The sequence below is a fragment of the Zingiber officinale genome, chromosome 1A (genome assembly GCF_018446385.1).
Source record: "Zingiber officinale cultivar Zhangliang chromosome 1A, Zo_v1.1, whole genome shotgun sequence".
NCBI lineage: Eukaryota > Viridiplantae > Streptophyta > Magnoliopsida > Zingiberales > Zingiberaceae > Zingiber > Zingiber officinale.
This window is the reverse complement of record NC_055987.1, coordinates 54,032,350-54,042,345: the sequence shown is the minus strand read 5'-3', so window position 1 is coordinate 54,042,345 and position 9,996 is coordinate 54,032,350.

Below are 9,996 nucleotides of genomic sequence, written 5' to 3'. Positions count from 1 at the left end.
ATATGATAGGAATCCTGGGGTCCTCTTCCATGTCCAACACGACAAAATCTATGGGAATAACATTCTCATCCACCTCTACTGGCACATCTTCTATAATACCCAAAGGGTACCTGCAGGAATGATCGGCAAGTTGAAGTGCCATAGTAGTAAGTTTAATGTTTTTGAGACCTAATTTATTACAAATTGAATAGGGAATGAGGCTAACACTTGCCCCCAAATCACAAAAAACTTTTTCAAAAAATTCTTTTCCTATGTTGCAAGGAATATAAAAGCTCCCTGGGTCCTTTAGTTTTGGGGAAGTGTTCTTCTCCAAAATAGCACTACATTCCTCACTAAGCGCAATTGTCTCAACCTCTCCTCTTCTTCTCTTATTTGACATGAGATCCTTCAGGAATTTGGCAAATCTAGGCATTTGAAGAATAGCATCAATAAGAGGTACCTCTACACAAATTTCCTTAACTTTTTCTAAAAACTTGCCAAATTCTTCATCTTTCTTGAGCATTGTAAGTCTCTGAGGAAAAGGGACAGCTTTGCTCTGATGGTTCAGTGGAAGAGTCTCTTCAACCTCAATGGTACTCTCCTCATTAGCTTGAATCTGATTTGGTATAAGAGGAGAGAGCTCTTCTTCTTTTTGTATCCCTTTTGGAGCAGTCACTTGGGAGTCTCCCAAGGTCCGTCCGCTCCTAAGCTCAATTCTATTGCAATGCTCCATAGGATTCACATCAGGTTTTCCTGGAAGTTGTCCTGGTGCTCTGGATGATGAGGAAGCTAGTTGGGCAATTTGACTATCCTGGATCTTTTGATGCTTTTTAGAATTATCCATTCTCTAAATGAGCTTTGCTAAATCCTGCTTCATTTCATTCTGACTTGAGATAATTTCTTCAAGAATCTTTTCAATATTTGACTTTGGTAAGCCTTGAGAAGATAGATGTTGAAAATTTTGTTGCCCAGCTTGAAAATTTGGTCTTGCCCCCATAGATGGTCCTTGATCTTGATTATTTCTGTAAGAAAAATTGGGATGGCTCTTCCATCTAGGGTTATAAGTATTTGAGTATGGGTTGTTCTGCCTTTGATTGTAACTCATGATTGCATCACATTGTTCCAGTTGATTGATTTGAGCAGTGATAGCTCCCAATGGACATGAGTCATTTGAGTGCTCTGAACTCCCGCATACTTCACAAGATGTACTAATAGCATTGACCATATTAGCACTAGTCCCCATATTCTCAAATTTCTTTGTAAGAGCGTCCAATTTTGCAGACAAAAGAGTGACTGCATCTACATCAAACTTCCCTGATGCTTTAATTGTTGGGTTTATAGAAGAATAGCCACCACTTCTTTCATTTGCCCATTGATGATGATTTCGTGCTACACTGTCAATAATTTCTTCAGCTTCATCTAAACTTTTATTCATAAGTGCCCTTCCAGCAGTTGAATCAAGGGACACTTTGGTATGATAGTTGATACCATTATAAAAAGTGTGCAACACTAACCATCTTTCCTGTTAGTTAGAGCCCTAGAGCCAATCATTTGATGATTGTATGGACTCATGTATATCATATTTTTGTATATTAATAAAGGCATTGGTTTTTGGTTATTATGCTTATTTGTATTAGTGTCAGATAAAATAAGTACAGTAACGTCCTTGAGTAGAACATTCATACCTATATCAATCGATTAGTTGAATCGATAGTGAGATGATATAGGGAAAACTACTCTAAATCATTCCTAGTCGAGTATTAACATTCAGGGACAATGTTAATACAATAAGACTAGCATGTAGGTCAGCTCGATGACTTGATCTCACAAGTCATGGATATAGAGATATCAAGTTGACACATGGGTATGCATTAGAGAATGTATACTGAATGACCCGCCATGAGAAAGTATCATGGATCGTTATATGAGTGTCATATACTTTCTCATGTGGTAATTAGTATGACTATTAGTCCTTAGACCTGAAGTCACCATGGATCCCTACATAAGGAGTTATGTACTTTAGTTTCGTCAAACGTCACCCGTAACTGGGTGGACTATAAAGGCGATTACTGGGTATATAACAAATTATGCAGAGGGATGTGAGTGATGTAGATGGGATATATCCCTCCTATATGACGGGAGAGACATCGATATTCTTGATAGTGTGAGACCACGAAGTGTATGGCCATACCCAAATGAGTCAATATGAGATATTGAGCTCATTTGATTGAGTGAATCTACTCGGAGTTCAAGATTTAGATTGGTCAGAGGATGACACGGTCTATGCCTCACATTGATCAATCTAGATGTCTAGGATAGAAGGACACTTGTCACAAATTGTGAGGAGTCACAATTAGTAGTCACAAGGTGATATTGGATCTCAACATTTCTTGTAACTTGGATAGCAATGATGTATTGCTAGATGCCGCTCATTGCTTATGTTTCTAAAAGAGTTTATAACATTGCCAACGTTACAAGAACCTATTGGGTCACACACAAAGAACATGTGCATGGAGATTAGGTTCATATGATGAACCAATAGGATTAGATTCATATGATGAATCAAAGATTGGATTCAAATTAGACTTATTGAGTTAGACTCAATTAGATTCAATTGTTGAATTAGTATAATTTAAATTTGATTCATGAGTCAATTTATATTAATGAATTGAGATTCATTAAATTAAAATTGACTTGAATCAAAGGTTGGATTTAACTCAACAAGGAAGAAAATTGGTCATGTTTGACTTGACCAAATGGAAGTTGAAACATCAAGTTTGACTTGATGTCTTGCCACATCATCATGAAGGTTGACTCATCCTACTTGGTATGACCAATCTAGCCACATCATTAGCCACATCATCTCCTCATTTAATGGTGTGCCACCTCATGGAGGTTACACACCAAATGCATTAATGTGGCCGGCCACATTAATGTGGGAGTTACACTAGTGTGGCCGGCCACACTAAAGGAAAAATGGGTTTTGTCTTGTGGCAATTCAATTGTGGTAAATGCTTCTTCTTCCTTGTGTGCTTCTTCCTCTCTCAACCTTGCTGATGGTCGTGGGTTTCATGGAGGAAAAGAGGAGTGTGAGTTAAATCCAAAGCCTAAGGGAAGGTGAAGGTCACAAAGGAGGGAACCAAGAGGTGTACATGTGTTTCCTCTTCTATATTCTCTCCTTTCTCACCTTTTAGATCCAATCCGAGAGCCCTAGAAAGTGCTAGCACACTTGTGGGTTCTCCTCTCCATCTTTGAGTGGTAGGAGACCACTCCTTGTTCGTGTGGATACCGCTAGAGGACCGTTCGCTTGACGGTCTCAAGATCCGGCTACCTTTGGACGTTGCGGGATTGCGAAGGGCACGCATCAAGGGTAAATGTTTTTCCCTCGTAGATCTAAGAGTCGATCGTGTTTTAAACTCGTACTCGTATTTTTCGTTCGGTTTTACCTTGCACGAGATCCGTGGCTTGGGCGATTCGGGGTTTCCGCGACGCGAAAAGCGGTTTTCGCGGCCCGAAAAACCCAACAGTGGTATCAGAGCCACGTGCAAGGCTTGTACGAGTTTGTTTTTATTTTTATGAAAAATAAAAACCTTCTGTGATTTTCTGTAAAAATTAGTTTTTATGATTTTATGGGTAATTTTTCCGTAGAAGCGAAGCACAAGTGTCTCGGCACTTGTAGGCTTCGGCTACCGGAAAGATCTTTCAAAACCGGCTTCGTTTCGCCCCAAATCCATTTGGGACAGCGGGCTTGGGTGCCATTAGATCGCAAAGGAGCAACTCACGATGGTTAGATCGTGGGTAGGGGTACTGCCCCTAACCCCGCAAGGGGATTTGCTTCGCGATCGCACCCGAAATCGCTTAAAACGAACCCGCCGGGAAGATTTTTCCGAAACGGCAATGTCTCGGCCCAAATCGTTTTGGGACAGCGGGTTTAGGCGCTGTTGGATCGCAAACGAACCCTCGCGATGGTTAGATCGCGGGTAGGGGCGCTGCCCCTGGGCCCCGCAAGGGGATCCGTTCCGCGATTGCGCCCGAAACCGCTAAACGGGACCGCCGGGAAATTTTACTCGTAAAAATTGTAAAAATTATTTTAAAAATTATAGAAAATTATGAAAATATATAATTTTGAATTATATATTAATTTTGTGATAGTCATGGCCCAAAAACCCAATATGATTGGATTGTGTTGTAATTCATAATACGGCCTGCGTGCCGTTATGTGTTTGCGCGTGTTGTATGTTTTTATTTTTTCGCGACCTGCGCGTCGTGCCTTTCTCTTATATTCTTGTTGTAAATTAGATTTAGACTCGAATGTAACTCGAGTTTCAAATTGTAATGTACAAATTGGAGCGGTGGAGGGTCCACACGAGACGGAGTTCCGAGGCGGGCACGAGCAACACAAGGTGGTCAAAGGGAGGAGCTTGGAGAAGCTGTTGACCCTAGGTTGACCAATCGGTCTTCTCATTGGCTTGAGAAGATCGTAGTAGGGCCATGACTAAATCACAAATAAGTTAATTAATTGCTTGTGTATGTGATGCATGTTTAATAAGTAATTAATTAATTAGTGCCTTACGATTAGATTAGATCTAAGTCGTGCACATGATGCACCCTTGCGATTATATTAGATCTAAGTCGTGCACAAGATGCATCCTTTTCGATTAGATTAGATCTCGATCGAACCAACTCTAAATGCCTAACCGTGCCGTGATACCTATCACTACCTCGATCACATGTATTGTTGAATCTGCCAAAGCAGAGCAATACATATTATCTTGGTAGGGTACGGAGGGACAATCTTGGTCCCGCCTATCAATGCATGGGTGAATACAAGCTCAATTAGATTGAGTATTCCTAGTTACTCGGTTGGATCGAGTCAACTATAGGCATTATTCCAACGGTTGGAAAAGATAGATCAAAATCACATCTATATTAACTCTCGGGCGTATTAGCCAAAGCTAACTCGAGTTTTAATATAAATGCGGATATTGATTTTATAAACAAGAGTTGCATAGAGATGTAATTGGTAATCATTACCTACCGATCATACTAAGCCTTGGGCGTATTAGCCAAAGCTAACTCAAGGGTTAGTATGATGTGGATCTTGTCCCACAAGAATTATAGAATTCAGTGGGAGCATCATTTAATTAAAGGCCTAATTAAATGATTTTAAAGAATATGATATTAATTTCTGTAAATTTTTCTGTTGTAGATAACCATGACGTCAAATACGAACATTTTCTCTCTGCGATCTGTCCTTAAGAAGGACAAGCTCAACGGAGTAAATTTCCTGGACTGGTACAGGAACCTGAGAATAGTTCTCACCCAAGAACGTAAACTGTACGTTCTGGAGCAGCCTATTCCGGAGGCTCCTCCTGCCATGCCATGCGAGCAGACCAAGATGCTTACAAGAAGTATCTTGTCTTATGCTCGAAACCATGAACTCTGAGCTTCAGAAGCAACATGAGTTGATGAGCGCTTACGATATGGTTGAACATCTTTGTCACCTATATCAAGAACAAGCAAGGCACTGGAAGAGGAACTCAAAAGAATACCTGGAAGATCTTAAGAAGAAGAGAAATAAGATTTCTACTTCAGGTATAAATGTTATAGAAGTCAACCTCTCTATTTCTTCATCGTGGGTATTAGATACCGGATGTGCTTCGCACATTTGTACTAATGTACAAGCGCTGAGGAATAGCAGGGCATTGACGAAGGGTGAGATAGACCTACGAGTAGGCAATGGAGCACGAGTTGCTGCTATTACTGTAGGAACTTATCATCTATCTCTTCCCTCTGGGCTTGTACTAGAATTAGATGATTGTTGTTATGTGCCTGCCTTGACTAAGAACATAATTTCCGTTTCTTGTTTGGACAAGAAAGGATTTTCGTTTATAATAAAGAACAAATGTTGTTCCGTCTATTTAAACGATATGTTCTATTGTAGTGCAACTCTGATGAACGGACTCTATATTCTAGATCTAGAGAGCCCTATCTATAACGTAAATACCAAGAGGTTCAAGTCAAATGACATGAACCAAACATACCTCTGGCACTGTCGCTTAGGTCATATAAATGACAAGCGCTTATCCCAGCTCCATAAGGATGGTTTGCTGGACTCATTTGATTTGAATCATATGAGATATGCGAGTCATGCCTACGTGGCAAGATGACCAAAACTCCCTTTAGTGGGCACAACGAGAGAGCGACTGATTTGTTAGGACTCATACATAGTGATGTATGTGGCCCTTTCAATGTTGTTGCTAGAGATGGTTATAGATACTTCATCACATTTACTGATGACTTCAGTAGATATGGTTATGTGTACTTGATGACACATAAGTCTAAATCCTTTGAAAAGTTCAAAGAATTCAAGAATGAAGTACAAAACCAGCTTGGCAAGAGTATTAAGATACTTCGATCAGATCGAGGTGGTGAATACTTAAGCCATGAGTTTCGTGACTATTTAGCCGAGTGTGGGATTCTATCCCAACTCACTCCTCCTGGAACACCACAGTGGAATGGTGTATCCGAAAGGAGGAATCGTACCTTATTAGATATGGTACGGTCTATGATGAGTCACACAGATCTTCCGACATATCTATGGGGATATGCTATAGATACGACAGTTTTCATTCTCAACCGAGTTCCATCAAAGGCCGTGATAAAGACACCATATAGGATATGGACTGGGAGAGATGCCCAGGTGTCTTTCATGAGGATTTGGGGTTGTGAGGCTTACGTTCGACGTCAAGTCTCAGACAAGTTAGGACCCAAATCCGACAAGTGTTATTTTATTGGATATCCCAAGGAAACTAAGGGATATTACTTCTACATTCCCAGTCAGCACAAGGTAGTTGTGGCAAAGACTGGGGTCTTTATAGAAAGGGACTTTGTTTCTAGAAAGACTAGTGGGAGCACGTTCGATCTTGAAGAAGTTCAAGATGTGAACAATAGCACTGATGCCTCGATGGAAATTGAACTGGAACCACAAAGTGTTGTGGATGATGTTGTTCCACAAGAAGTTGAGGAACAACAACCAGTTCAAGTAGACATACCTCTTCGCAGGTCTGATAGGGTACGTCGTCAGCCTGAGAGATACTCATTTCTCTTGTCTGACCATGATGACGTTATGCTCATAGAGGATGAGCCTACCACCTATCAGGAAGCTGTGATGAGACCAGATTCCGAGAAATGGCTAGAAGCCATGAGATCCAAAATGGAATCCATGTACACCAACCAAGTATGGACTTTGGTTGATCCACCTGAAGGGGTAAAACCCATTGGGTGTAAGTGGGTCTTTAAGAGAAAGACTGACATGGATGGACTTATTTATAAAGGTTGCTTGGTAGCTAAAGGTTTCAAGCAGATTCATGGTATTGACTATGATGAAACCTTTTCTCCAGTAGCGATGTTTAAGTCCATTCGGATCATGCTTGCTATTGCAGTCTACCATGACTATGAGATATGGCAGATGGATGTCAAAACCGCGTTTCTGAATGGAAACCTACTCGAGGATGTGTACATGACACAACTTGAGGGTTTTGTAGATCCACAGCATACTAGTAGAGTATGCAAGCTGCATAGGTCCATTTATGGACTAAAGCAAGATTCTCGGAGCTGGAATCTTCGTTTCGATGATGCAATCAAACAGTTTGGTTTCATCAAGAACGAAGATGAGCCTTGTGTCTACAAGAAGGTTGTAGGAGACATAGTTGTCTTCCTCATATTCTATGTGTATGACATACTACTCATTGGGAAGGACATCCCTATGCTTCAGTCTGTCAAGACCTGGCTAGGGAGTTGCTTCTCAATGAAGGACTTAGGTGAGGCATCCCGCATTCTAGGGATTCAGATCTATAGAGATAGATCTAAGAGATTGCTTGGCCTAAGTCAGCGTACATACATTGATAAGGTACTCCTTCGGTTTGCCATGCAGAACTCCAAGAAGGGATTTCTGCCGATGTCACATGGCGTGAGTCTTTCGAAGACTCAAAGTCCCTCTTCTAGAGAGGAGAGAGACCGCATGGATCAGATCCCTTATGCCTCAGCCATAGGATCGATCATGTACGCCATGCTATGTACTCGACCTGATGTCTCGTATGCTTTGAGCATGACGAGCAGATACCAGTCTGATCCAGGTGAAAGTCACTGGATAGCGGTCAAGAATATTCTTAAGTACTTAAGAAGGACTAAAGAATATTTCTTGATATATGGAGGCAATGATGAGCTAGCTGTAAAGGGTTACAGTGATGCTAGCTTCCAGACCGACCAGGATGACTATAGATCGCAGTCGGGGTTCGTATTTTGCATTAATGGTGGTGCTGTCAGCTGGAAGAGTTCGAAGCAGGATACAGTAGCTGATTCTACAACAGAAGCCGAGTACATTGCTGCATCAGAGGCAGCAAAGGAGGCAGTTTGGATCCGCAAGTTCATCACTGAATTTGGGGTGGTTCCTAGCATCGCTGACCCAGTTGAGCTCTATTGTGACAACAATGGAGCTATAGCACAGGCAAAGGAACCTCGCTCACACCAGCGGACCAAGCACTTACTACGACGCTTCCATCTCATTCGAGAGATTATCGATAGAGGAGATGTGAAGATTTGTAGAGTACCTACAGAGGCTAACATCGTAGATCCCTTGACCAAGGCTTTGGCACAGAGGAAGCATGACGGTCACACTAGGTCTTTAGGCCTTAGAGGCTATACTGATTGACACTAGTGCTAGTGGGAGATTGTTAGTTAGAGCCCTAGAGCCAATCATTTGATGATTGTATGGACTCATGTATATCATATTTTTGTATATTAATAAAGGCATTGGTTTTTGGTTATTATGCTTATTTGTATTAGTGTCATATAAAATAAGTATAGTAACGTCCTTGAGTAGAACGTTCATACCTATATCAATCGATTAGTTGAATTGATAGTGAGATGATATAGGGAACACTACTCTAAATCATTCCTAGTCGAGTATTAACATTTAGGGACAATGTTAATACAATAAGACTAGCATGTAGGTCTGCTCGATGACTTGATCTCACAAGTCATGGATATAGAGATATCAAGCTGACACATGGGTATGCATTAGAGAATATATACTGAATGACCCGCCATGAGAAAGTATCATGGATCGTTATATGAGTGTCATATACTTTCTCATGTGGCTATTAGTATAACTATTAGTCCTTAGACTTGAAGTCACCATGGATCCCTACATAAGGAGTTATGTACTTTAGTTTCGTCAAACGTCACCCGTAACTGGGTGGACTATAAAGGCGATTACTGGGTATATAACAAATTATGCAGAGGGATGTGAGTGATGTAGATGGGATCTATCCCTCCTATATGACGGGAGAGACATCGATATTCTTGATAGAGTGAGACCATGAAGTGTATGGCCATACCCAAATGAGTCAATATGAGATATTGAGCTCATTTGATTGAGTGAGTCTACTCGGAGTTCAAGATTTAGATTGGTCAGAGGATGACACGGTCTATGCCTCACATTGATCAATCTAGATGTCTAGGATAGAAGGACACTTGTCACATATTGTGAGGAGTCACAATTAGTAGTCACAAGGTGATGTTGGATCTCAACATTTCTTGTAACTTGGGTAGCAATGATGTATTGCTAGATGCCGCTCATTGCTTATGTTTCTAAAAGAGTTTATAACATTGCCAACGTTATAAGAACCTATTGGGTCACACACAAAGAACATGTGCATGGAGATTAGGTTCATATGATGAACCAATAGGATTAGATTCATATGATGAATCAAAGATTGGATTCAAATTAGACTTATTGAGTTAGACTCAATTAGATTCAATTGTTGAATTAGTCTAATTTAAATTTGATTCATGAGTCAATTTATATTAATGAATTGAGATTCATTAAATTAAAATTGACTTGAATCAAAGGTTGGATTTAACTCAACAAGGAAGAAAATTGGTCATGTTTGACTTGACCAAATGGAAGTTGAAACATCAAGTTTGACTTGATGTCTTGCCACATCATCATGA